The sequence below is a fragment of the Capricornis sumatraensis genome, chromosome 15 (assembly GCF_032405125.1).
Source record: "Capricornis sumatraensis isolate serow.1 chromosome 15, serow.2, whole genome shotgun sequence".
NCBI classification, from domain to species: Eukaryota; Metazoa; Chordata; class Mammalia; order Artiodactyla; family Bovidae; genus Capricornis; species Capricornis sumatraensis.
This window is the reverse complement of record NC_091083.1, coordinates 18,701,295-18,713,178: the sequence shown is the minus strand read 5'-3', so window position 1 is coordinate 18,713,178 and position 11,884 is coordinate 18,701,295. Positions and strand designations below refer to the sequence as shown.

At 41.4% G+C, this 11,884-nt stretch overlaps 1 non-coding gene across 1 annotated transcript; it reads left to right on the top strand.

Annotated features, from left to right (window-relative positions):
- Positions 1 to 554: 554 nt before the first annotated feature.
- Positions 555 to 627, top strand: TRNAG-CCC (transfer RNA glycine (anticodon CCC)). The gene has a single exon. It is a non-coding gene; the product is annotated as a tRNA-Gly (tRNA).
- Positions 628 to 11,884: the final 11,257 nt, after the last annotated feature.

The window sequence follows — 11,884 nt, the reverse complement described above, 5'->3', positions numbered from 1 at the left end:
TGCTGTGCAGGCTTGGAATTAACTGTTTTCATTTGATTACCTAAACGATAGCTACCTGTGGGTACAATCTTCCCAGTTATTCCCGTAGATATAAAGAGACAAGTAATTAATGGCCCCGTGTGCATCTTTGCCAAAGCAAAAAGGAATGCGGAAAAGCCCTGAGAGTTAGGCATGTGAGAAGCAAAGATAAAAATCTTCATTGGTTTTTCGAGACCACGTATTAGAGGGCAGTCAGAGCTCTTCACCTCCCCTGACCTTGATCTCCACCCGGAGCTCGACAGAGACCAGGAGACGCTGGGATACAGCTGTAATCAGTACAGTGCCTTTCATTTGTATATTTATGAAAAAGAAAAAACAGTGTTTCTGTCATAAATGATGGTGTGATCTCCAACCTAATCGGAAACAAACACTCTTTCCTCCAGGAGTGGCTGGATACTGTTTTTCAGAATGCCCTCCCTTCTCCCAAGATGGGGAGGGCCTGGTAGCACGCACCACAGTCTTGAGAGAACATCCGTACAGCCATGGGAAGTGCTGTCAAGGCCAGAGCTGGGACTTCCCTGGTGGTCCAGTGGCTAAGACTTTGCACTCCCAATGCAGGGGGCCCAGGTTCCATTCCTGCTCAGGGAATTAGACCCCACAGCTAAGAGTCTGCATGCTGCAACTAAAAAAAAAAAAAAAAAAAAAATCATATGCTGTGAGACGATCAAAGATCCTGTGTGCCACAACTGAGACTCTATACATGTAAATAAATAAATATTTTTTTAAAAAAAAAAGCTTAAACAAAGATGCAAGCTATCAACTAGGAGAGGCCAGAGGTTGTGCCAGGCCTGTTGAATATAACCTGCATGAAGCAGAACTGGTCACACTGTCTTGAAGGTTGGGATGAAGGAAGGTTGAACTACTGCTGACCCGGATCACCCGCATGGCCTCTTCTTGACCTCGTCACAGTTTACATTAATTGCTCACCTTTATGGAGCCACATCTGAGACATTCGAGACATATACTAGTTTAGGACTCGTCTAAAAGGATGTGAAACTGCTCTAGATAAGAGTAGTGGAAAACAACTTTCCAGATACCTTTCAGCTGAGGAAATGTGAGTTCAGGAAGTTCAGGTAAGGACCTCAATCTCTGTCCTACAGGCATGTAACCACACGTACACAAATAAACACCTTCACGCAGTGACCAAGCACTGCTATATTTTTACAAGTGTCTCCTAATTTACATCTGAAATTTCACCTTCATGTGAAGGAGTATAGGATTCTGATTCTTTCCTGGCAGTATGTTTTAGCAGCAGGAAGGAAACACAGGAGAATGTAAGTGGAGGAGCGTTACATGAGGGAAACCCGACACACACAGAGAGGGCTGGGGTCTGTGAAGAGCCATGTATATATCTCACAAGTTTGTCTTCAGAAAATCAGAGTGGTCAAACTGCATTAAAACGGACCGGCCTCACCAGATGCAGCATCCTTAACCACACGTGAGAGTCTACTCTATGTAAGAGGGAGAGTCAAAGAGGATTCTCACTAAGCACCTAAGTTCTAATCAGTGGTGGGACTCTGTCAGGCAAGGTGGGGACCCTGTCTCCGAGCATTTAACTCTAAGGTTTGAAGGAAATCTCCCCAGACTGGCCCATTGTGAGAGTTCTCGTCCAGAGCATTACCCCACTTCTTACCACTTGGCATTTCCCCTGCCCTATTCTAAGAGAAGACATTTCTCCAGTTGGTCATCAAGTGGAAACTGACATTAGGTTCCCTTCTAACAGATTGCTGTAGGTGAGGCTTTTTTATATGACCCTCTGTTCAAATCTAGAGATTAAAATGAGCCTCAACATAAACCACAGGGAAGAAGGATAAAAATGATCGTGAACCACACAGATGCCCAGCTGATACCTGTAAAGCGCAATTGTGTTTTAATGATAACACTTTGAAACGGCTCAGGTAAATAGAATGTTGTATGCAAAGCTTTCAGATCCCCACAAATGCCACCAGTACTTATGATTCCTGTGGGTAGGTTTGCTCTTGCTGTGTTCAAGTTTGAATGGAATATAAATGCACCATTAAACCTGCCCCAGAAGTACAGAGAGCGGCTATTGCATAGTTAAGTGAAAAAGGCAGCATTTTATGTCTGATAGAGCAGTCATCTTGTAAAGAGCAAATTGGTAGAGAAAGGCAGGGGGAAGAGATATATGGAGAGTGGCCTCCACAGGAAAGGCAAATGGAAGTCTAAATTCTTTTATAAATTCCTTTTAAGTAACATATTTTATTGAGCTTTTAGAAGAAAAATGCTGATTCTTTCCAAGGCTTAGAAATAAGGTGCCTATCCCCAAACTCTCATTCAACATACACATCAAAGCCACTCTGATCACTACCACCATTGTTAGTAAGGAGGGGAGAAAAAGAGAAATAAGAAGAAAAGTCATCTTTCACTACAGTAAACAAAGTGAGTTTATCCTGTCACTGTGAATGATGGATATCTACCTATCACTTTCCCAAGGAGAGAGAAACCAAAGACTGTGTATCAATTTCTATAATTTTAAGGCTGGAAGATAATAACTCTGCAGAAATGGAGCAGACTATATAAAAATCCTCTCTGAAAATGTGATTACACATAAAAATCCATAAAAATGTACAAAGTGATAGATGAACCAAAACTAAGCAAATGTAGTTTTTTATCCTTTTGGAACCAAGCAGAAATAGCATATGTAGAAAGAATGATTTTATTTTGTGTTTTTAAAAGAAATATTTGGAGCTTAATTGAATTATACTTGTGGTGGGAATTGAAATTTTCAGATGGAATATCGGGTTTCATTTTAAATTGAATATTCTATTGAAGAAATAAAGAATAAACCATCCATGAAATATTAGCAATAAAGATGACAAATTTCAAAAAACAACTTTAAAAGCTAAGCATAATATAGGCTAGCATACTGTCTTTCTACACTTTCCTTACCCTCAAAGAGTCTCCATCAATTATTCTTGATAATTCTAATAAGGAAATCATCTTTGATCTACTCTAATTAAACCCAATTTACATATGATATTTATTCTTGAGATTCTTAAAACAAATCAAAGTTAAAACCTTTCTTGGTGGTTTCCCTGCTAAATTTACTGTGTCCCTCATACCTTCAATTTATTATTATGAATAAATCTGGAACATGCATCAAGATGCATGTCTCATTTGACTTTTTCCTTATAAGTTATTAAATTAATCCCAAATTCTATACAGTTCATTTTACCAAGTTATATTGTTTTTTATTTATTTTGTTATTTTATTTATAGCAGATTTTGTGATGTCCCTATCTGACATATTTAACCAATACTCATGTAAAATAATGTGTAATTATTTTTTTTGCATTTAGAAATTACACCAATGATTAATATTTATTTAATGATTATAATCAATGGGGGACGGATGCCCTTTTCTGCTATAAACTGCAAAAAGCTGGTCTCACAAGTCCTTAGAGGTCCGCTTGTATTTTTCAACTTATGGTTAACAAGTAAGGACACTGTCATATAAGATAGGTGAGGTGTTTTCTCTGTAGCGTGGGTAAAGGGTTTTATAAACACAGTGTATAGTTTTTAATATGCAATTTCAATGTATTATGGACACCAACTAGATTTAAAGGATGTATGGAGGCTAGGCTAACACCATGCTGCTCAAGCAGCACTTTAAATGGCCATAAGGAACAACAGCATGCACAGAACTTGGCTTCCTCTACACTCTCAGAGGAGGGCAGACCAAGGAGCAAGTTCTGATGATCAAGGACGAGGGCTCGGGAAAAGGAGACAGACACAGATGACAGATGAGACAAATGAATTCCCGAGCAAGACAGAGGAGACGGAATTCTCAAGCCTTGGGTTTACTACTAATTTCTTCAACATCTGATGACTTTTAAAACCTTGGGTAAAAACCCATTCAGGTTGTTTAAACTTTCACCCCCTAGCTGCCCCAATTCTTAACAAAAGAGACCTGGTAAGAACTGACAATAGTCTAGGAGCGGGCAGGTACCTGTTATAAACACTCTGAACTGCAATTCATCTTACGAAACATCTTGGACAGGATCCAGCTGAGAACTGTAAAACGCTGTGGAATACAAGATGCTGTCCCCAAAGAAACCTTGTTTGCTTATCAAAGAAAAGGCAACCAATTAATAGTTTTATTACTAATACCACTGCCCCCAAGGGCTCAAATAAAGTTTATTTATTTATTTTAAGTTCAACCTGCTAAATTCCATGCTAACACCCAACAAGGTACAGCTCGTATTACAAATGAATAACTTAATTAAAAAACATTGATTTTGCTCATTGACTGCTGCAAATTTTATTAAATATTCATGATAACATTTTGTATTTTTTATACGAGTCATGAAAGTTTTATGTGCTCTCTCCCCTACCGCAGCCTTAGGTTTTATGACAAAATCTTAGGCAGCTCAAAGTACAAATATAAATATTGCATTGACCAGCTTGGTACAATCTATGTGTGTACATAAGCCAACGAGTTGATGTGTGCACATTTACCCAAAAACCCACTGAATTACGAGAGCTGACTCAACACGAGCAAGGGAGAAACTTGAAATGTTTGTGTTTTGTTTTGACCACCAAGAGCGGTCATCCAGAAACTCTTGAAACAGGCACTCTGTGAGATGGGACTTCAGAATCCTTATAACTCAGGGTGTTGTCTCCCCAAATTCTGTGTGTATGTGTGATATTAAGCACATTGGTCTAGAAATAATGTAGTTTCACAGGTTACAAATTCTCCATGGGAAGAGGTTTCACCAAAAGGACAAAACACTCCTCTTTTCTCAACCCCTGTGCCCCCAAAGCCAAGAAAAAGTCCACCAGGCTACGGAAGAGCCTTTAAAATTTTGCTAGAAGTTTTCCTGGTTGTTTCTGTGGCTTTATTTCCCCTGTTTATAGTGGAGTCAGTTTAGGCATTTATCATGTAGATGGAGCAGAAGTAACCCTTATCTGTTCCTCTAAGCTCTTAATGGGAACCATAAATGTTTGGAGTCAGCTGACAGCTGTGTGAAGTGAATCAGAGGACACATTATTTGGAATGTTTTTATCAGTATTTGGAAAATCTCACTTGCAAAGCGTTCAGCAGAACATCACTGCGACTTTGAACTTCGGCAGTCTTTCTTCTCTCTCTGTCTCAGACATTTAGAAACAATTGAGAAGTTAAGTCACTTCCTCAAATCACCTCGCAGGTCAGAGGGACCGGGTCAGGTCTCTGACCTATACAGTCTTCCCCAAACTTAATAAACTTCCTTAGGAATACAATCATAGCAACCCAGGCTTGCAAAACAAATCTTCAGTATTACTAAGTACTTGTCAAAAAGGTTCCAGCCGTACTTGGCCTACTTTGCAAATGCTCTCATGGTGAAAGGTGAGGGAGGGAGAAGGGGCAAAAACATGCTTTTCAAAAGGACATACTTCACGGGAAAAACAAGAGGCATTTCTTAAAATGGGGAACTAAAAGGCAGGTCAGAAGATCTTTGAAATATACACTATCATATGATATCACTGATATGTGGAATCTAATTTTTAAAAGTAATACAAATGAACTTATTTACAAAACAGAAGCAGGTGCACAGATATAAAAACAAACTTACGGTTACCAAAGGGGAAACGTTTTGGAGGGCTAAATCAGGAAACTGGGATTAACATACTCATATCCAAGTGGCACAGTGGTCAAATAATCCACCTGCCAATGCAGGAGATGCAAGGAATGGGGGTTCAATCCCTGGGTTGTGAAGATCCCCTGAAGAAGGAAACGGCAACTTGCTCCAGTATTCTTGCCTGGAAATTTTCATGGACAGAGGAGCCTGCTGGGCTATAGTCCATGGAGTTGTAAAAATGTCGGACACGACAGAGCAACTGAACCCACATGCACGTACTACTGTATGTAAGATGGATAACCAACAAGGACCTACTGTATAGCACAGGGAATTCTATACGATATTCTGTGATAGCCTATATAGGAAAAGAATATGAAAAAGAATGAATATGCACATATAACTGAGTCACTTTGGTGTACACCTGAAACTAATGCAGCATTATAAATCAACTATCCTCTAATAAAATTAAAAAAAAATACAAACATACATTTCTCTGAAAAGCAAAATGTATTTTTGTAAGACATTCACCAAAGGTAGTGTGTGGAAATCCTTTAATTCAATTTTGCTGTTAACTAGTGACCCCAGTATGTTTCAGCTGTGTATGGCCCTCTTCTCTGTGCCCCCATCACAATGGTTCCTGTGGGCTCTGGTAGGTCGAATCCAAAGATTGTACCTCACCCTGGGACCCTTGGCAGCTGTTTCCTGTTGGGTTGGGTCAATGAGACAGCAGGTATAAAGATGGAAGCAGAGAGATAAAGGGATTGCCTCCCAGCTGCTCCCAGCCTTGGGCTGAGTTACCAAGTTTCTGCCCTGTTTGTCTTCTCTGCCAAGACTCTTTCCTTTCCTTGTTCCTGGTGCCTCCTTCTGCTTCTGGTTCTTGGGTTCCTCTTGCTGGCTTTGGGTCTTTGGTCCCTTGGTGGCCACACACCCAACAATCTTTCATGAGAAATCCTGTGAGCTGTCTGAGTTAGGATTTCTTTGTGTCTTTCTTTTCCTGCTAGAATTAGGACTAGCAAAAGCCAAGAAGTTGTAGCTCTTACTTAAGTGTTCTTTACAGGTGGTGCTACTACAGTCCCCAAACTTTTTGGCACCAAGGACCTGTTTTGAGGAAGACAATTTTTCCATGGACCAGGCTGGGGGAGGGATGGTTTGGGGATGATTCAAGTGCATTACATTTACTGTGCATTTTATTTCTGTTATTTCTTTATTTTACCCACTCCAGTGTTCTTGCCTGGAGAATCCCCAGGACGGGGAGCCTGGTGGGCTGCCGTCTATGGGGTCACACAGAGTCAGACACGACTGAAGTGACTTGGCAGCAGCAGCATTTCTTTATTTTAAAATTGTTGGCTGCATTTGGTCTTAGTTACTGCACAGGAGCTTCTCTGGCTGTGGTGAGTGGGGGTTATTCTTCATTGCAGTACTCGGGTTTCTCATTGCGATTGCGTTTCTTATTGCAGAGCTTGGGTTCTAGGAGCGAAGGCTTCAGCAGTTGTGGTTTGTGGGCGCTAGTGGGCTAGCTCAGTAGTTGTGGTGCATGGGCACGTGGGGTTTCCTTCTAGACTAGGGATTAAACCCGTGACCCCTGCATTGGCAGGCAGATTCTTACTAGACCACCAGGCAAGCCCTTATTTCTATTATTATTACATCAGCTCCACCTCAGATCATCAGGCATTAGATCCTAGAAGTTGAGGACCCCTGATGTAAAATGACTCTAGAGGTCAGATCACAGGTAGGTTTCAAAAAAGAAACTTTCTAAAGAATATCAAAAGATGATCACCAATCAATACGTGAGAATTTGTGTCTGCAGATTCCTGTGAACTGAGAGATCTGCAAAGGGCCATGCATTTACATCAGTATTATTTCCCTTTCCGTTGTGGTGAGTAACCAGGAAAAACAAAACAAAGCATCAGCCAAACAACCCAACCATTCCTTGCAAGGAGTCCAGTGAGAGACCCCAGGGCATGAGCTCTGTAAGTGTGACACATTTTGAAAGGAACTCATGTACCTAGCTCAGCTGGACTGCGAACCAGGTCTATAGAGCCACCTTTAGTCCTCCCAGGGAATAAATTAAATCTGCATCTTGACTGTGTTGCCTGGAAGAGCTTTTTAAATTATTTATGGTGCAGTAGCAGGGAGCTGCTCTTCCCTGCAAGCTGGGGGTGGGGTGACATGTCTACTGCCTTTTGTGGATTGCGGGGCCACTGCGCTCCTGAGTTCAGTGATGCCTAGAGGACAATAACCGGGCTAGAGGCAACCAAGACGCATGAACAGGAAAGCGGCAGTAAATCACTTTTCAGTTGGGAGAGTGCTTTCAGACTGGCACGGCTGCCACTTCGCTCTGGATCTTACCTGACAGGGCCGATGTCTGCTGATGCCTGGCTGGGGAAGGCTGGGCAGGTGATGGGCCGAGGACCCCACAGATTCAGGGTTGAAGTTTTCAAAAAGGAAATAAGAAGAAACTCAACAATGTGTAGAAGAGATTTTGCTCACTTGACTTCTGCTTTTGTTGTTGCTGTTGGCGTGTTGGACTCTGCTACCCCATGGACTGTAGCCCTCCAGGCTCCTCTGCTTCTGCTTAGTTTTATGTATATAAACTAAGAGTTTTGGTCTCCGTTTATATACGTACTCAATGTTCAAATGGCTTTACCTTGAGAATCAGAGGCCCTGACCAGTTCCTATAGGGGTGGTTCACAGGAATTCCTTAAAGCTTCTCAAGGATTTACTGGTAATTTGGAGATCGTGGAAGCACAGAGCCATGTGGAGAGCTTCAGTGGTTTTCCTTTAGGTGAGACTTTCCTGGTTTTGGTAGTAGTCATGTATGGATGTGAGAGTTGGATATAAAGAGAGCTGAGTGCCGAAGAAGTGATGTTTTTGTTGTGGTTTTGGAGAAGACTCTTGAGAGTCCCCTGAACTACAAGGAGACCCAACCACTCCATCTTAAAGGAAATCAGTACTGAATATTCATTGGAAGGACTGAAGCTGAAGCTCCAGTACTTTGGCCACCTGATGCGAAGAAATGACTTATTTGAAAAGACCCTGATGCTAGGAAAGACTGAAGGCAGGAGGAGAAGGGGACGACAGATGATGAGATGGCTGGATGGCATCACCAACTTGAGGGACATGAGTTTGAGCAAGCTCCGGACTTGGTGATGGACAGGGAGGCCTGGCGTGCTACAGTCCATGGGATTGCAGAGTCTGACATGACTGAGGGACTGAACTGAACTGAACTGAGCCTTTCCTGTAGACCCTAATTCCTTGTGCCTTGATGCCAAATTGCTTTAACATGAATTTAAAAACCTATTGTATAGTTACAAAGAAAATTTAAATTCACACATATCCTGGGACAACAAATACATTAGGCATCAAGGTAAAGTTATCTCAATGACTAAAGTTATCTCAATGACTAACAGTTGCCTTTAAAAAAAGATCCATCATGTAATAAGGCCTGGTGGAATAATGCAGTGTGGAGGAGAGGTCAGAGAGTGGACACTACACGGGAAGAAAGATGGGGGGGTGCCAAGGACTATCTGGTCTGTCATTTTCTGAAAAACAAGGCTTAGTAAGTGATTTGTCCTACTTGTCTGGACAGAGGGAAATTCTATCCTAAAATGCATATTCAGGACCCATCTTTATTTCAACTTGGAAGGGTTATTAGTAGCTAATTTCATTGGAACTAAAATAGAAACTGAGTATCTGAAATTTATATGAACTTTCTTCCCAGACCATAAAATCTCTTCTACCCCTTGTCTGATCTCTCCATATACAAGTTAAGAGACCACCTTATTATCTCATTCTACTATTAAAGAAAGTAAGGCATGGAAAAATGGAAAAGTTTTCTTTCCTTGATAAACACATGGGTAGGTAGATAGACAGATAGATAGGTTCTAGCTATAGCAATACAGATAGAGATATATGGATATATGAAGTAGTTTCATTTATTCTAATATTAGTATGTGTTGCTGTAACATCCTGACTTTTATGTATGTGGTAAACATCAATTAATTCTCTAGTCTAGAAGGAAAAGTGCTAAACTTGGAGCAATACCTATCATTGGAGGTAATATCCAAAATACATACGAAGAATTTAGTACCAAAAATGCATATTACACATTTGCCAGCAGGGAACCACAAATTCTAACCATTTTCTAAATGCATTATTTATATATAATGTGCATAGAGAAAAGTAACCATATCATTAAGTGATTAATTCATTAATCTGTGTGTGTGTGTGTGTGTGTGTGTGTGTATATATATATATATATTTTTTTTTCTTTAATCTCAATGTAGAGAAATGAGATTGCAGAGTTGGACCATAAAGAAGGCTGAGTGCCAAATAATTTATTCTTTCAAACTGTGGTGCTGGAGAAGACTTGAGAGTCTCTTGAACAGCCAGGAGATCAAACCAGTCAATCCCAAAGGAAATCAATTCTGAATATTCATTGGAAGGACTGATGCTGAAGCTGAAGCTCCAATACTTTGGCCACCTGATGCTAAGAGCTGACTCATTGGAAACCCTGATGCTGGGAAAGATTGAAGGCAGGAAGAGAAGGCGACGACAGAGGATGAGATGGTTGGATGGCATTGCCAACTCGACGGACACGAGTTTAAGCAAGTTCCGGGAGTTGGTGATGGACAGGGAAGCCTAGCGTGCGGCAGTCCGTGGGGTCGCAAAGAATCAGACACGACTGAGCGACTGAACTGAACTGATAGGTCAGGGAGTAGAGGAGCCAGCAGGAAGGAGCCAGGTAAAAACTAAGAGCTTTAGCACCACAGCAGGCTGCAGGCTCCAGAGACGACAGCAGTCATACCTCCATCCCCTAAGCTCTTCCGCAATGTGACCTTTCTATTCCTTTCTCAGGAGGTAGAGTTTATTTCTCTCCGCACTTGCATCTGGCTGGCTCTGCAACTGCTCTGACCAACACAACACAGCAGACAAGACACTGTGTCCTTTCTGGGCACAAACTTATAGTGGTTTGGTAGCTTTAACTTCGCACCTCCTGGAATATCTGCTCTTGGTATGTGCTATCTCAGAAGCTAAGGTTGGGCTGTAAGAAGCCCAAGTCACACGGAGGGGCCACATGGAGGTGCCTCAGTCACTCCCCAGCTGAGCGCCCAGCCAACAGCCAACATCACCTCCCATCCACACAAGTGCCATCTGGATATCTCCCTCCGTCAGGACCTCAGATGACAGTTGCTGCAGTCAATACCTGACATCAATTACATGAGATGGTCCAGTAAGAAGAGTCCAGCTGAGACCAGTCAACCCACAGACCCATGAGAGATAGCATTACACGGTTTTAAAGCCCCTGCTTTTGGAGGTGGTGTGCTAACTAAGAACAGATAGCTGGAATATGTACCAAACCACCCATACTGGAATTTGGCTTTGACGGAAAAAAGGCAGAAAAGAGGCCAAAAAATAAGTGAGATTATAGATACGTTTCCAGATTGGGTAAGAAATGAGAGGTGAGATTTGGAAGCATATCATTTGGTAAGAAAGAGAAAAATATGGAGTCTCAGATTTAAAAAAGGGATACATATTTGAAATATCAGATATGTGTAACTTAAGACAGAATCCAGCAAAAATTCACTTACATGCTGATGTTGTAAGCTATAAACCTGAAGAATACCATTTGCCAGGAGGCTGGGATTTCCCCATCTGTGCTCAGCTGTCCAGTTAAGAGAAGAAAAACCCAATGACAGGATTGATCTTGGATTGCAATTTTAAAGAGTGTGTGAGGAAGGAAGAGAAAGCAAGATAGCTGTGGGTTCAGGTAGGTATTATTTGAAGCAATGGACCATGGATTTTAGCTTGTGCAGGGAAAAGAAATGAAATGGGGAGATATCTCATAATAGGAGTGAAAGAAAACAAGATGCAGAAATTTGAGGCCTAAAAGATTACCATGCAAGAGAAGGGATTCCGGAAGTTGAAGAGGTTCAGTTTTGACCCCAAAATAGAATATTATCGAATTTTTTTTGCTGTTTTTTATAACCTTAAAAACAGAAAAAAAGGAATTTTTTTATAACCTTACTAGTAATAAAAGGTTATACCTATGAAATATTAAGGACTGTGCATGTCTGTTCAGTTACTCAGTCGTGTCCAACTCTTTGTGACTCCATGGACTGCAGCCCAGAGGCTCCTCTGTCCATGGGATCTCCAGGCAAGAATACTGGAGTAGATTGTCATGCCCTCCTCCAGGGGATCTTTCTGACCCAGGGATTGAATTCATGTCTCCTGCATTGACAGGTGGATTCTTCACCACTGAGCCAC